The sequence below is a fragment of the Chrysemys picta genome, chromosome 9 (assembly GCF_011386835.1).
Source record: "Chrysemys picta bellii isolate R12L10 chromosome 9, ASM1138683v2, whole genome shotgun sequence".
Taxonomy (NCBI): Eukaryota; Metazoa; Chordata; order Testudines; family Emydidae; genus Chrysemys; species Chrysemys picta.
The window spans coordinates 99,402,280-99,420,187 of NC_088799.1; the positions used below are offsets into that span (position 1 = coordinate 99,402,280).

The 17,908-nt window shown below is 39.1% G+C and overlaps 1 long non-coding RNA gene across 1 annotated transcript; it reads left to right on the forward strand.

Annotated features, from left to right (window-relative positions):
• Positions 1–11,173: 11,173 nt before the first annotated feature.
• LOC112058709 (uncharacterized) lies at positions 11,174–17,628 on the forward strand. Its single transcript, XR_002887857.3, has 4 exons — positions 11,174–11,303; positions 12,939–13,008; positions 13,316–13,397; positions 15,484–17,628. It is a non-coding gene; the product is annotated as an uncharacterized LOC112058709 (long non-coding RNA).
• Positions 17,629–17,908: the final 280 nt, after the last annotated feature.

The following is a 17,908-nucleotide window of genomic DNA, read 5'->3' on the forward strand; positions in this document are numbered from 1 at the left end:
CACCTGAAAAAGGGATTCCAAAAGTCAGCATGCTGAGTGGAGAGCCACCTAAGCTAGCCAACATGGAATGTCAAGGAGAGGTGTGGGGCCTAAGTCACAACAACAAACGGACCTTAATACAACACCTTCTGCCCCTCTGAAACGTCCCAAAGAGCTTGATAAACTCCTGTGTGATCCCACTGACTCAGACAGCAAAACTCCCCTTGATTACATTGGGTACAGGATCACTCCCGGTAGTTGACAAGAAAACTATATATCAATTATATACACCCAATACCCAAACACACACACCATTTTCCACATCAATGAAATGCAGCCATATTTGGTTCACAGCATTAGAGGACAGTAGTACGCCTTAGAGATGAACAAACTCACACACGCTCAGGGTTCTGCTCTGGGAGGAGACCATTAATGACCCTCCTAAATTAGCCTGGTAGGAGCTGAAGGCAAAGAAAAGGAGGGGCTCATTAATATGAAGCCTCCACCTGCTTCTCTGTAGAAGGAAATCAGCGGGCCCATCCTGCTCCCATTGGCATCAGTGACTTCACTTGGAGCAGCGTCAGCCCAAAGCAAGCAAAATTGGTTCCTACAGCCCACTAGCATCATGCTGGAAAGAGGCGGCCTTCCAAGGACTTACCGGCTATGGTCAGATTTTTTTCTGCTAAACAGAGCCCTAAACAGGCCTGGGTTCAGTCGAATGGAGTTGGACATGAGGATAGCTTGATATGATTTCCAATCTAAAGGTACCCTTATAAATTTAACATTACAGTCATGGCACAAACCACCGAGGTCCTGGAACCTAAGGGAAGTTCGTGTGCTTGGAGCCCGGTTCTGGAGAATTCCACAGTTACTTTCTTAAATGAGGATTTGAAAAGGGTAAAATACTCAATTTTGCTTTGTAGGAATGAGTGACATTTGTCCTGATCCTAAACTCCTGAAGTGAGAGTAAGGGCTTCGGGATCAGACAACTCACTCACCGTATTTATTTTTGGAAAATAATCTATTTGATTGTTCCCTTTTTCAGCTGATGGCTTCTCTCTGAGAGTTTCAGACCATGCACTTGTGTTGCAAAGTCAAAAAAGTTACTCTCTGAAGGAAAAAAAAGTCTGGTGAATTGCAGAAAAAAAGTAAATAAAGGGGACATGGGGCAATACATTTAGTTAATTTTCAGGTAGTTTCCCTGAAATTATTTTGAATAAATTAATGGAGATATCCTATCTCCTAGAACTGGGAGGGACCCTGAAAGGTCATCAAGTCCAACCCCCTGCCTTCACTAGCAGGACCAAGTACTGATTTTGCCCCAGATCCCTAAGTGGCTCCCTCAAGGATTGAACTCATAACCCTGGGTTTAGCAGGCCAATGCTCAAACCACTGAGCTATCCCTCCCCCATTACAATGGAACAGTGGTGTTTACATGAAAAGGGTCATTAACTTAAGATGCAAAGAGTATCAGCAACTCTACTGAAGCTATATACCATGTAAGCGATAACTAGAAAATATAATACAAAAACATTTAGAATTCATAAACAAATCCTATAAAACACCTTTGTAATTAAAAGGTCCAAAACAAGTACTATTCTGTAGACACATTTTTTTTCTTTTTACCAGATTCCTCATATAAAAATCAACCTGTTTTTTTTAAAAGAGGATTTTTTTTACTGTGCTATTTTAAAAGACTAAAGACAGCCCCTACTGAGATGTCTGTTTAAAAGTTCAGTACATTCTGCTGCGTTATTTTATCTAGCAGTGATGAACTAAAAGAACACTGAAAATTCAATCAAAACAGCAATAATATTTGAAAAGCCTGTACGAAAAGAAAATGATGTAGATGGTAAGAAAGCATCTGTACTGAAATTCTGAACTCCCTCTTTCTGTTTCCTTGCATGTCCTATTCATAAAATGCATTCAACATACCACTTTCACGAAGAAAACAAAACAGGCTTTTAAAAAACACAGTGAAATCAAAGGTGATTTTTTTTAACACACAGGTATTTACATATAATCATTTACTCAACATTAAGAATCTTGTTTTCCCGCTCTATAGTTTGGCCATCTCTTGGATAGTTTGCATAAGTATGCATTTATTTACTAATCTTCAAAGAGTCCCCATTTTCCCTAGCTTTCCACTGTAGTCATTAGAGGTCACAACCCTGTAGGAAATATGGGCTGCCATGGTAACACAAAATGTCTGCTACAGGCTTAGTGTAATTCCTCCCTAATAGAAAAACAACAGCAGCAAATCCGGTCTTTGATAAACTGGCTTATATGTTGTAGGAAACCTCCACCTATAAAGGTGTCTATCACTTCAAAACAGCTTTAACTGAAATAAATGTTACAATAAAGGAAAGGGAGACCGACATGTTGGACATGATTTTTTTGGTTTTAAAATTCTTACTAAAAATATGCACAGGCTAAAACTGTGCTAAGCTGGGAAATCAACCAACCACGTATCATCAAATACAACTGTGTACGATATTTAAAGTCTCCAAAAGTCTTATGCTAGACCATCAAAACGAGTGCAGCTAAACTGTACAAAACAAGTGTCTGCTAAATGCTTCCAATTTATTCCTATGAATTCTTTTTAATAAAATTAGGAATCTTATGCTATATTGCTACATGTTTGGAAGAGAAAAAGTCAGAGGAATCATTACTTTTGTGTTTGACACAAGCTAACGCAGCCTAAAAATTACTGTTGAAAAATTTCATTTGGTTCCAATAGGTATCTAGGTTTTGGAACAGAAAAATGGATTTGTTGATCTCATGGTTTCTAGTGCTACTGGTCCTCCAGCAAAAGCCAGCACAGAGCAGATGGAGGATTCTAATGGAGGCTGCTGGCATTTCCGCTAAGGTATGCAGCTCAGGAGAACACTTTTTGTTTTTTTACACCTATACCGAACATCATGTTACACGCTCAGGTCTACTCTGCTGTCCCCTACCACTTGTGTCTCCGTCAGCATTACTGCTTTCCAAGTGGCTGCCTCCTGTGGAGTACTGGCTGGTATGGACTGTTTTCCCTTGATGTACTAGCTTGAATTTTCTATGTTGAATTGCTATTTTTTCCCTGCAAACATTTCTAATCTCTCTAGGTCCCTTTCTATTATTTCTCTGTCCTGAATTGTGTTCAAGGGTGTCCTAATTTAGGATCATTTGTGAATTTCATTAGTGGGCTGTTTACTCCCTCTTCCAGACCATTAATAGATATGCTAGGTAAGTTCATTCCTATCACTGTTCCCTGGGGGACTTCTCCTCAACTTGATACAATGCTGTTTATCACTGTCCTTTGTTTAGAGCTATTTAGTCAGTTTTCAATCTGCAGTGTACTTAGCCAAGACAATTTGAATTAATTTTTTCAATTAAGATAATCTAAATATATTACATCTGCTGCATTGCCCTCATCTACTAATTCTTCTCTTCCATCCAAAAAAAAAAAAAAAAAAACTATTGGATTCCTCTGGCAAAATTTCTTCTCCATAAATACACACTGCCTGCTGCTTCCTACCCATCTATGCACTAATATTTTGTAAGTCACAGTAGATTCTAGGCACAAGATACAGCAGATTTTGAACTTCAGCATGGAGCTGCTTAGTTCGTTCTTTACAGCACACTCAGGAGATTGGCTGTAGATTGATACATTTAGGATGTGTGGCCACCTCCTCCAGGGAAAGGCTAGCACAAACAGAGGGTGCGATTCTCCTCTCCCTTTCACCGTGTTTTACATCAGTAGAAACTCCACTGACTTCAATGGCTTTACTCCACATTTACACCAGTTTAAGTGAGAGAAGAATTAGGCACAGAAGTTGTCCTAATGGAGTCTAGCCATGAGTTCACCATAATCTCCTGTGCAGAGCCCTACAGCCAGACACCCTTCACTGAGACTGCATTGCCTCCAAAGGGCAGCAAGTTTAGTTTTGGTACTCTCCGTTGTACCACACCTGGTGAAGGCATTATTCTAGGGGTAGTGCAAACAGACCCTCTCACACTAGGGTTTTGATGATGAGGGCCTGAACCCTGAATCAGAATCTGATACTGAATGTAGAACCACTTTTGCTCATCAAGAAGTTTGTTTCCCTGTACAAGTTTTTCCAGTTTTACCAGGGATATAAGTTGGACTTATTGTACATGGTAAATTCCAGAATTTCTCTTCTTCCCCTTCTCTCTTGAACCATTGCTAACATCTCTTCTTATTCCCCTGGCCCATTAGGCCAGTATTAACTTGTCCTGCTTTCTCCTGCTCTAAATCTGCTTGCAATCCTACCTGACTAGTAATGTGGCTTGGCTGCCTTCCCCTCTGTACTTGTATTTTGAGTAGCACTTTGAAAGACACAGCAACATGTTTCCATTGGGGGGGGGAGGGTTCCACAGAATCTGTTGTGCTTTAATTACATTGTCTTTTCAGATCCCCAGGTTTTTTCTACACTGGTGGATATTAATCCTTCCTCTCATTGCACCTTACTCACTAGATTTCTTTAGTCCTCAACGTGACTTTTCCTCTACTTGGGGATTTTTACTTTCTGGACCATGAAATTGTCTTTTGTATCATTTGGAAGCATTTTTGACCATACCCGTTTGGCCTTTTTCCTTCTCATAATCTCTGGATAGTCACACTCCTAAAAATATATAGTATTCTGCAGCTTATCTTCTCGTATCTAGTTATCTCAGCTATTTTGGGGGTAACGATTCCAAGATTATCAGAATTCCCATCATCTCAAACATGATCAATGACACTGTAATTTCTGTATAATTAAGAAACATATTCTTCTTTACTTATATTGACTTACATAATAATATCACTGCTGTTAGGGATTTGAAATAAATTTTATTTACACATTGGCCCCTACCAAGACTGAATAACAACAACTTTAAAATAGATCATAAATGTTGCAGTGTTCGAGGAAGCAGGGACTCTCAGGTTTCAGTGAATTGCATTAAATGATTACATCAAGATCATAATTTGACTATGGTCAGGCAGCAGGTGTGCTGAGATCACTGCTTTTCATGATCATCCAGGTAGTGTCTTTATTTCTTTGTGTTCCTCCTGTTTGCGTGTGGTATCTCCCAGATTTTTCTCACCTTACACCTAAATGTGAGTGCTCTTTGCTACATGTTTGTACAGCACCTAGCACAATACAAGTAAATAATAATGGATGAAGCTAGATTTAGTTCTCACGCAGAAGCCCCAAACTATGTCTGTCCCCAGGTTTCTCACTATCTTACTTCCTCTGGTCTCTCCACTTCCTGTTACACATCTGGAGTATCCAAAAGGTGGCGCTATGCGACAAATGTAAAATCAGGTAACTCCAAGTAACTACATAGAGAGCAAAAATACTAGCCCCACGGTAATTTGTTTACCATGTGACACTTAGTACATGATGATTTATTATATACACAACGGCGATTTATGATAGTTATAGAAACTAGCAGCGATGAGCTCACAATAATTTATTTTGTTCAAATAAATCAAGTGGAGGTTTTTACTAGATTCTCCAGTTAGGGCCCTATCCTGCTGCTAGTGAAGTCAATGACAAAACTTGGACTTTCCATACCTGCTGTATTTAGTATCGTTTTGCATGTAAGGAGCATGTAAACATAGCATTTGCTTACCCTTGATTCCTCACAACAGAATTTTCAGCTGTCTGGAGCGGATCTGAGAGGCTCATATGCTAAAAGGGTCCCCACAGCCATCTTCTTTGCTGCTCATTAGGCTTGGAAGGGGAGCAGTTCCAGTGCCATGACAGAGCAAGCAAATGGAGCAGCATCTCTTGCCATGCACTTTCAGCGCGATGCTGCCGCTACACCGCTTCCATACCAAGCATTTGCAATGTCTCCCTAGGGATTTTCACCCGCTAACTCCTCCCTCCAGAGGCAATGATGCTGCAGAGCATTATGCTTTCTTGTGCAGAATGGGACAAGCTAGTCTTAGGTGTTTGGCCAGATGCACATTATCTTCTCTCACTATAATATAAATCCTCCGACGGGGAGTGATTTGAAGGAGAGTAAAACACTTCAGCACCGTGCACCATTTATTTGCATATTATCATCTCAACCGGGAAGTTCTGGAGCAAATTTCAGGAGCATAATTGATTCCACACCTTGATGAAATAAATTCCACTTCTGTGCCACCTTGGATGCATAGTCAAGGGAACTAGGCACATAGGGAACTCCATGATTTTAAACATTGTTCAGTTAAATCAGAGATCCAAATGCAAAATCCAGGTGTCAAGACACCGTATGGATTTGTGACAATCCATATGGGAGTCTGGGTGTGTACACCAAGGAGTGGATTACACTCTCTGTATATGAAGTTTTATTACATCTGCGACAGATGTAATATCAATAGTGTATAACGGAACACAACAGAATGGAAATTGCTTCCAAAATACACACTGATGGAGTCCATGCTATGGAGCAGAACCTCACTCAGTAGCACTAATGCCTTGAAATTCCATTACAAGTTACTGATCATTGCAAATTAGCAAGGCAAAGACACATAATAAGAGGGAGAGGATGTTGCCTCTCAAACCGTACTTTGTTCATTTATTTTGACAAGTGTCACTTGGTTTTAATCATTGATAATTCTTCCCAGTGTACTGTATAACAGTAAGCGAGCTGTCCTATACTTTGAAAAAGTACCGAAGTCTTAGTAATAAGAGGCCTCACTAGTGTTCTGCTATTAGTCCATGTTAACAAATGGGGAGAAGTCACTGCTTTGTGTATGTAAATTATGGAGTGTTCAGATTAGCAAAGTGTAACTTAGGCTAGGTCTACACTACCCGCCTGAATCGGCGGGTAGAAATCGACCTCTCGGGGATCGACGCTCTTACTCCACCAGCGGAGGTGGGAGTAAGCGCCGTCAACAGAAAGCTGCAGAAGTCGATTTTGCCGCCGTCCTCACAGCGGGGTAAGTCGGCTGCGATACGTCGAATTCAGCTACGCTATTCACGTAGCTGAATTTGCGTATCTTAAGTCGACTACCCTGTAGTGTAGATGTACCCTTAGTGAGGTTCGGTCTAGCTGAGCTACTTCTACTTTGTGCCAGGAATAGATAACAAAATATACCCCCAGTATATTGTATTTTCTGATCAGACATTGGTCAGCCAAGATGTTTGGACCTTCATGGTACAACAAAGAGATTGCTTATTCCCTAGAGAACAGGCACTGTGTTGGTTTGGTTTATATCCACGAAGGAAATGACCAGGAAGCCAGAATGAAACAGAGTAGCTACAAACAAGCTTAAAGTAGAGACCCCTATTTGTTAACAGTATTACATATGGGCAAAACCCTTATCAGGGGCCCTAAATTTCCATGCTAGTGCACTGAAAAGTACAGCAATTTGTTATAGAGCTGGCTTTTAAGCTACACACACAAGCTAAACCCTCCTGCAGGGTGGGCTACCATAGCAACTGACAACCCAAAACCATCCTACACAGAAGATCTTCAAAACATCTGCAAACTCCAAGGAAGGGGGTATGGCATGTGGAAATGTGGGAGGAGTCAGGGGAACTATATCTGTATGCTACAGACAAAGAGCCGCCCTCTTCTTCTCCTCTATGGGGGAGAAGGACACAGAAGGGGTAATGGCAATTCCATGAGTTTTGACAGCAACTTTGCATAGCATTCTTCTGTTCGTGGATGGGGCTTCCTTCCTCTCCCATGTGGTATAATCTGGGGGCTCTGTCCTCCACCCTCAAACTCATGGATTTTATTGGGGATGGATTTTTACAGGAAGTGGCTCCCATGTGAAAACTCCTGGCCTTTGCTCTGATGCTCAGTGCCTCCTTCACTCAGTGCATTCCCACAGACAGCACATCGCCTGCAGTGGCCATGTTTCCACAAACTGAGCTGGGGGATTGGGGCGGGGGGAGAGAAGGGTTAGGGAAAATAATAAACTACCCTAGCAATAGCCAAACCTCCTCTCTTCAAAGCACAGAATGCTTCCATCTGTAATTACCTGTGTTGCAATTCTCCTGCTTCAGGGTCCAAGTGATTCCAATCGGGAGCTCCTGGCACCAAATCCTGCACTCCTAACTCAGGCTAATGGAGCTTTGCCCTGCTAAAGACTGCTGGATTTGGCTTCTGGCATTTACCCTGGGCCCAGTTCTGCCCTCAGATACAAGGCAGAAAGATATGGCTTCATAGCTAATGGCTACCATATGGGGAATACCAGCTGCATCATAGTATCCCATATCACCATGCGACTGTCACTAGCACTTCTGCATCAACTGCATGCAAGCCAAGCTCTGCATGGAAAGGGAGCATGTGTAGAGCCCATGTCCCCTGCAGGACTAGGGGACACGGGCTCTACACAGCATATCCCAGTCATATATGGCTGTATATTGCACCAGAGATGGTCCCTGCAAGTTAATGGTGCCCTGTTCCCTGCAGGGGGTGCGGTGGAATGTAATCTGTGCTCACTTTCATATGGAATTCCCTAGGTTCATGTGCTAGGCACAGAGCACAGTCGTAGGGGACCGCATTGCAAGCGAGCCTGGAACAGACTGCTGGACAAGCAGGAATATGCGGGGAGGCTGGTCTCTGTGATAGACCAGAGCTGGTCCCACCTCTTTGGGATGCATAAGAGTCACCACAGCCTTTCAGTGCAGCCACCAGAGGAGAGAACCCTGCCTGCCTCTGAGCCGCAGGCCTGGCCCCAGCCACCCTACACGCATACGTACTGCACAGAGGGAGAAAGACCTGTCTGGCTCTGTATCCTACTGCGGTGGGTGAGACTGAACTTAAGCCTTCCTTCTTCCCTCCCAATATGCAAAACAAGCCTGCATGTGCAAATGCTGAAGCAAAGGTGGAATCCACCGAGGAGGAGGGAAGCCACGGTGAGATGCTAGCAACGCATTTTGGAAGCTCCACGAGGCGCAGGAAAAGGAGCGGCTCGTCTCCCTGCCTGAGCTTTGTGAGCATGTGCAGTGGAGTGGGGGGAATGGGACCGGTTGGGTGTGGACAGCATGAGAACCTGGACTGTGAGAGCTGATTGTGGAGACCATAGAAATAAACTGAGGGAGAGCAAGAGGCCAGGAAAAGAAAGGAAGGAAAGAGACAGCTTTAAGAGAAGCTGAGGGAGCAGAAAGGATGGAGAGGGAGATTAAAGAACATGGGGAAAGAAGTGAGCAAATAACTGGGGAAATGGAAGGGGAGGAAAGACAAGTAAAAAATTCTGAACAGTCAAGAAATGTTAGACTGACGGAGCAAAGACTGACAACAATTCTGCGGGAAAGAAACTACACAGGCACTGACAGGCTGGATAGACCCCAGGTTCCTTTAGCCAAGTATCCTGTCACAGACTGGTCAGTGCCAGATGCTTCATAGGAAGGCGTAAGAACACCACAGCAGGTAGCTGAGGGATATTCTCCCACCCCGGAAGTTCTCGTCCCAACCCTTAATAATTAGAGATTTATTTAAACCCTGAACCTGAGGTTTTATCCCTTCCAAACCTACTTTTGCATTAACTTTGAATACTCCATATAAATGGCCAATCCCTCTTGGAATCTTACTAAGGCTTTGCACTTATTGACATCCTGTGGCGGTGAGTTCCACAGTCTAATTACACATTGTTTAAAATAGTATTTTTTTTTTCATCAGGTTTGAATTTCCCACTTTTTAATTTAATTGAAAGCCCCCTTGATCTTGTGTTTTGAGGCAGGGGAAACATGATCTACCATCTACCTCCTCTATCCCAGTGGCTCTCAACCTTTCCAGACTACTGTACCTCTTTCAGGAGACTGATTTGTCTTGTGTACCCCCAAGTTTTACCTCACTTAAAAAAGTACTTGCTTACAAAATCAGACATAAAAATACAGAAGTGTCAGTTGCTTACTTTCTCATTTTTACTATATAATTATAAAATAAATCAATTGGAATATAAAGATTGTACTTTCATTTCAGTGGATAGTATATAAAGCAGTATAAACAAGTCATTGTCTGTATGAAATTTTAGTTTGTACTGACTTCGCTACTGCTTTTTGTGTAGCCTGTCATAAAACTAGGCAAATATCTAGATGAGTTGAAGTACCCACTGCAAGACTTCTGCGTGCCCTCAGGGGTACCCCTAGTTGAGAACCACTGCGCTATCCATTCATTATTTTATATACTTTTATCATGTTACCTCTGTCTCCCTTTTAAGGTAAACAATCCCAACTTTTTCGATCTCCCCATATAGTAGAGATTCTCCAGGCTCCTAATCATTTGCGTTGCCGTTCTCTGTGTTCCCCATTAGTTTTGAAATATCCTCTTTGCGATAAGGAGGCTAGTCCTGCATACAACACATTTTGTAGACTGGTTTAAAAAGCGAAGAAAGGGAAAGGCGCATGAAGAAGAGCAGGGGAAATTATTTTATGTTTTTAATTTTCTGGCGACTTCACCGTCACATTGCTATGATAAAATCACTGGTGCATTTCAATTGGAGAGTTACTTCTGCAGTAAGGCGATAGAACCAGGCCTCCACATGCTCCACAGCGATTCTGCAATGGTCTGGTGCTGCAGACAGGACATGCTGTGGCAGCTTCATTTTTTTTCCTTTGGTCAGCTGGGTTTTTTTTAATGGGCTAAGTGTGAAAATAAGCAATATAGCAGCTCTTCATGTTTTTTATTTTTATATTAAATTTCAATTTTAAACTGTCCCTGCATTTTAGTTTGTTGTTGTTTTGTTTGTTATAGCCCCAGTTTCTGTATTGGAAACTCATAACTTTGGTTTTGAAGTTATCAGGACAAAGCTAGATGTTGGACAGGTAGGCAGGGGCAATTTGGGACTTTATCCCATTGTCCCAAATTGTCAAAACGTATTAGCTGGATGTTTCTGCTAAAATAAGCAGCAGTGAGATAGTTAATGTTGACATTTAGATTGCTATCATTAGGTTTCAGGATTATCTCACTGAGATAAACAGAGCAGAGCAGCTCGCGTTCCAGGCTGTCTGCAGGCTCCACGGCATCGGTTTTCATTTGGTTACTCTTAAGGTTTTCTTCGCAACCATAAGGGCTAGAAACTTAATTGTTAAAAATGAGCGCTTCGATTCTTGAGCATAGAACTGCAGAACACAAGCGGCTCTATGGAAAAAAGGGCCCCAAACTTGCAATACTCAAAACTATGGGTCATTGTAAAGATACTGCCTGGATGGCAGTCTGGCCTTGCAGATAAGGCTCGACTGTTGTGGGATTTGGCCTTCCTGTATCTGTGGCGCCTAGGGCTGGGCATGTGTTCTGCTGGCCAGCTCCCCTCATCCTTGCTCACAGCTGCCAGGTCGATGTTGTCTTGGAGAACACAACTGAGGCGACACTGGAATCCTGCCTCTTTTCTGGTAAGTGTCACCTTCCATATGGTTTTATGTGGGAGGGGAGCATATGATCCTGTAGATACAATTTAAAAGGAAACATTCTCCTCCTAACTGATAAAAAGCAGCGCAAGAAAGCAAGCATGCAAGCGTAATTTAAACTCCAGCGCAGGCTAACAGCCGTATTCCGCTCTTCCTTCTGCATACAGATCAATGGAAGCATATGGCCCTGAAGCATTACTCTGTATCACTCCAAGCTCTGGGGAATGCTTGTTTATTTCCAGTGTTGAGTGTAAGTTTATTGATCTTAACTGCACTGAAATTAAGTAATACAAGGGGATAAAGTTATAATGATTCATATAATTGTGCAGTAATCGTGTGCAAAGAGGGAGCCCTGAGTGAAATAAGACATGCTGCCCATGTGGCAGACTTCCCACAAATGCTTAGCACAACCGGTGGGGGTAGAGGGGCACAGAAGTTGGCATGTGTATTGGTCAGGAGACACTTTGGGTGTCAGAAGGGTTCCAGGAGGGTTTTAATAATGGGGGCGCTCTGGGAGCCATGAGGAGAGGGAGGTTGGAAGGGCTAAAAGGGAACAAGCAGAGTGGTCTCATGAGGTTCATCTTTCAAGGTGTGTGTGGAGGTGACAATGGGCCACTGGGTCTGGGTGTTGAAAAAGCAGAACCCCATGTGACAGGACTCTTCAGAGATGCCTAGAGTTGACCCTGGGTTTAAGAATATATGAACCTCTCCACGAACACTGTGGCTATACATGCATTGTGTAGCTCATTTTACCTCATTTAGTGCCCTGATCCTGCAAAGATTTACACACTCTTCACTGCGAATAGTCCCATTGCAGTGCCTGAGATTACTCATCATCATAACACCTAGCTCTTATATCACACTTTTCATCAGCACATCTCAAAAGAGATGATAATGCATGTGTTCAGCATGTGTTATATCTTTGCAGGATCAGGGCCTTAATAGCAAACAATATAGTGGCAAACATCATGAATGGGTTTTTCATGGCTAAAATGACAAGAGTTGGCTGAGAGATAGTAAGCTATATGAATCAGACAGATCGCTAAAAACTTCAAAGGTTTAGCAACGCATACGCTGATGTGTATTTGTGTAAACTGTATGCATATATGAGGGAGGAGAGAGGAAAAATACCAATACTAAATTAAACAAAAGTCACTTCATTCATTTAGATGTCAGCCTTAAAATAAAAATAGTATCTTCTATCCAAAATACAATGAATTCTCCTTTTTTTAATCTATCACTTTTTAAAAAAAATAGATGATAAATCAATGATTTAAAAATCTCACCCTTTGTTGATCCCAAAATGATATTTCATTAGCATTAAAAATTTCTGTGTAATACTAATTGATTTTATTTGTTTTTACATTTATTGTATTGAAAGAAATATGGTTTTAATTGGCTCACTGAGTTGTTTGCGTTTCAACTGGCATTATTAAAACCTACAGGAAATATCTCACTATATAGCTCTAAAGAAAATTGAAACTGATTTAAATTGTAGATACCAGCACAGAGATATAGACCTCATGTATCAAATGAATTCTTCACATAAGAAGAGGTGGGCAAGAAAAGCCAAGTCATTGCAGTGTCATTTCTATTTCTTTACATTGTTTTATTCTGCAGGGAGGAAAAAGAAGGGCCACTTTTTAAATTAACTACAAAAACAGCCACACTATAAAAGGCTCCTTCCAATGTAAGTATGTTATTTCGCCTGGGAAAGTCCTTTTTTATAGCAAAGCATTTTGAGGTGAGGGGCCGATTCTTCTTTGGGAGAGAAAAGGCATTCTTGTGAGTTGGGTGTTTTCCATTGTTAGTGTGTTGTAGTTTACATGATTTGCTGCCCTTTCGTCTGGACTTCAGTGTGTGCACTTAAAAAAAGAAGATATTTGGAACTTTGGCCTGGTGTGTGACTTATTTGAATGTGTGTGTGGGGGGGGGGGAGGGGATCTACAATCCCCCTCTTTCCCTTTTGTGTAATATTACTTTGTCTTGATCTCCAGCATTTTCTAAGAGTTAGCAGTCTTTAAAGAACGAAAAAAGCCCCCTATTAGACAATTAAGAAGAGGATACAAATATAACATGGTTAGTAGATGTAAATATAGTAGCAATCTCTGATATTTCAGTATTTATTGAGTGCTGTCAATATCTTTTTATTAATGTTTTATGAATTGTGAAATAAAAGGACAAAATAACTTTATAGAAAATATTTATATGAGTATTAGAATATTTTTATGCATTACTAGAAAATTATTAGTTAGCATTTAACACCTCAAATTGATTTGGGGGAATGAAAATCTAAAATTAATATTGTTTCTGCACATATTCTAGCTGACAAATTTCTTTACTTACCACCGCATTTCAGTGTCTACTAGTTGTCAGATAACATTTGCATGTTATGGAGTTTAACAGTTTTTGCTATGGCTAGCATTTCACAGAACCAAAAAAAAATCACCTGCAAAGAATTAGGTAACAGAGTGTGAAAGGTCTCGGCCATTCAGGAAGTACTTCCTACTGGATTTAATTAGAGATTAAAAATAAAAGGTTTTAGTTGCAAACTTCAAACATACAATAACATGATATTTATTGAATGCACTAGCATGTCAGCCATGGTGAAAAGAATAAAAACAGTAGAACGAAGTAGCTTTCAATAAACTTTTCAAATATAGTTTTTATTCAAAACGAATTATAATTTTTATAGAGAAAAATCCATTTTATATCTGGGTTTATTATGAAAGGCAAGTTACTGAAAGAAGAGCCTTTCCAATATGTACAAAACATTAGGAGCCCCAGTTCTGGCCCAAATGCCACTCACTTTAATATTACACACATCCACATAAGCCAAATTTTTAGGGTTCTCTCTGCATTTTACAGTGTATAAAGTGAGCACGTTTTTTTTCTGACTCATGCCTTAAGAACTTATACAGCTATTGGATTAGCTAAATTTTTATCGCACTCAAATCGGGTGTTTTCCTTCTGTATCTCATCTAAGATGAGCAGTGCTGATAACACAGTATTAAATGTCAAATGAGCAAAAACAGTGTGCAATGTGAAAGAATCTCTGCATTTAATTTAGATAGTTCAAGAGCAAGAAACGGGATGGAATGTCATTTTTTTTCCTCTATGAGTCCATTTTGACAAAATATCTTTAAAGCCGTTAGGTCTTGGTCCTACAGTTAGGTCTTGAGTCCTAATCACCTGGCAATTACCCATTTTTATCACTTATTCTGTATCAACATTAGGTTAATCAGTGTTAAGTAATATAGTAAAACTATATCTATGCACATTTAATTCTCTAATTATGCAGAGCAGCATTAAACCTGTTCCACTGTAGTGTGTTTAATTTGTCTGATTCAGAGTACCCTATTAGTTTGGGTTTTTTTAATTCATGTCTGAAATTTGAGGTCCTTTACTTCTGCAAATGGATGCTGGTGATATATAAAAGGTCTCCTCTATGAGTAGGTAATGAGGCATCCAAAACTCTACAGTTAATTAAAAGTACTGATTTTATCACATCATAATCCTCATCTTCAGGTGCTGTATGTAATAAGACTATTACAAATCAACTGTTATACATGAAACGTTACATTGAAATGGTATCAGGCATCTGATTTAAACAGGCAAAGGGAAAGAAATCCATCTTTAACTTGAGTTAAGGTGTGTGCTATAACACTACACCTTGTGTGATTTGCAAGATCAGTCACTTTTTTGAGTTTCTGCCTTAACTTCCAAAGTCTTGGGTTTTGTGGGTTGAAGAAGAGAAACAGAATTGTTTTGGAGATTCTGTTTCCTTATTTTATGCTAGCATTAAAGAGAGACAAAATCAGTATTATGGAGGCATGAAAATATAACCTGTATCAACATTGAAAAGATATACTTCCCAGGTTTTAAAAAGTGTTCACTTACTATTCACAGATTCTTATGATACCATCACAGGCTTACAGCAACTTGAGGCTTTATTTTTTAACAAGAGTTTGAAATTGTTTGCTTTTAGCTTGTTGGGCTTTTTTAAATGGCCTGGGGTGGACCCACATATTCATTTATACAGTATATAATATCGAAATCAGCAAGAACTTCACTCACTAACGTCCACTTACAGCCAAGTTGGATAAAGAGAAACTGCAATTACAGTGAAGTAGAATGAGCATGTTTTTTTTTTTCTCCTCCACAGTGCAACAAGCAAATGGAAATTCCGGTTATAGTGACTCTACATTTATGAAGTAGAGAGTCCAGAGTGGTGATATTACATGATACGGAGACCTTACTTATGCTTACACAGTACACGGATGTGGGTTAAGAAAACAAGCTAAGTCACTGAGCATGTGCAGCAGCCAAATTTCAAACATTAATAAATTGGCTATGTAGAAAAAATATAAAGCAAGGAAAAATAATTGACATTAAATTTTGCCTTGAATAACACCTATGAAGCCCTAATTAATTTCAATATGGATTTCACAAATGCAACAGAGAGCAGAATTTGTCCTCTTGAGTCATGAAATTAAGAAGCTAAGTCTTGTTTTGTATTTAAGTGACGCATGATACATTTACAACACTGAGGAATTTTCTTTGTTTCTTTTATTTCCCTGCTCTTGTGTTGCATATAAAAATAGCAAAATATATGTTTTAAAATTGCACAAATATGCTTTTACCCCAAGGCAAAATGTCACTAATTATAGAATTACAGTTTAATGTGAGAAACTAGCCTTCTATATACTCTGATTGAGGAAATTTATGTTCTAGGAACCAAAGTTGTGTGGGTTTCCAGACCTCTCTATTTTTAAATGTCCAGCAATTAATTTGATGAACATTGTTACCCTTTTGTAAACAAAAAAAATAAATCCACATGACTATAGAGCACAGTATAGGATTAACTGTGCAGTGCAGAAAGAGTGAGCATGTTACAGAATTTTTTTTTAAAGAAATCATATTAATAGGACAAGTTAATTATACCGCTTTTCAGTGATTATTTTTCACAGAATATACAGTTGAACTGCACTTTGTAGAAATATAAAGAGTGCAGGACATTGAACATGGAATAAATGAATTCTGAAAAAAAACTGCACCAACTATATATTTTTCTCGGAACAGAATATTTGCAGTTTTTTCAACTAAATTATTCAAAATAGTTTTTATGTAACTCAATACTCATAATTCATTCATTTATATTTATGTATGAACGTACATTCTTTCGAAGTGTGATCTAACAAAATGGCATTTGTTTACATTTCTTGCAAAATAACTGACATGATCCAAATGCCATTCCTTAAATCACAATTAGATTTTAGTGTACTCCAATTTTCATAAAGCATTGACAATAAATGGTATGGATTCCATAATGCCACTATATCTTTATTTCAAGTAAATCAGAAGATATCCATGTGATATTTACCCTTTTAAATATAAAATTGGTTACATTTCAAAATAAAACTACAAGTATTGTATTTATATGAACAATTGCATTTTGATAACTGGAATTTAATATTATTGTTGAAATCCATAAATTTTAAATAAATATAAACAATTTAAAAAATAATCTAGTTCTCCAGATTACACAAAGTAATTAGCTACATGCATCATAATTATTACTGTAACAACAGCTAGTCAGATGCCTGACATTACATAGTATATGGTCCAATAAATAAGGATTTCATAACAAAACTAAAAATAAAGCTTGGGTCCAGATACAAATTAAACTATAAAACATTATGTCAAATGCTTGAGAAATCTTCATGTTCATCTTTTAAATTCTAATTTAAAATCCAATAAAATAGGTGTCAGAAAATAAGGGAAACAAACTTGTTCAAATTTGGTGTTAAAAATAATTGAATTTGCCAATTTTCTGAAAGGATGTTTAAACTAACATAGCTACAAAAAATACAAATAAAAAAAGCAATGATTGGTATAGGCAAAATAGTTCTAACAGTCTGATTCATGCTTAACAAGTAGACATACTTAGCTTTTTTCAAATTTAAGATTTATATGTTATGCATAATAAAAACGTGTATAATTTAAGGAAGCAAAAAAAACCAACAACCAAGAAACACAATTAATCTGCACACTACCTATGTCATATTAATTCACACAAAGACGACTTTTAAACAAATCTGTCTATAGTCTGATGATTGCAAATGTATGTATATAGAATGTGTCCTATGCTACTTAATTCTTACCTCACCACAACATAAGAATGAATACTTTTCATGTCATACTATTCAAAGTGTACAATTTCTTCTAAAGTCTGTGCCTTGCGCTGACTGCTGCTGTTGTCTGTATAATCTATAAATTAGCCTCTATTTGCAATAAATGCTGCCTTTTCGAATGTAGACTTTGTGCTAACTATGCCATAGGAAATGTACCATACTGATTGATTCAGCTTCAAAACACACCCCAGTAAAGAGAGATCCTGTTACACTGAGTAAGTGGTTAATCTAGCAAAAAGGAAACTTACATTTAAAAGTGTTGGCAGGGTCAAATCTTGAATGATAAAGAAAAGAGAGTTCATGCTGATAAGATTTTAAAATGTATTAAACAAACTGTTATGAAAATGATTTTGAGGAAAATGCAACATTTTATCAAAAACGAAAAAATAAACTCCA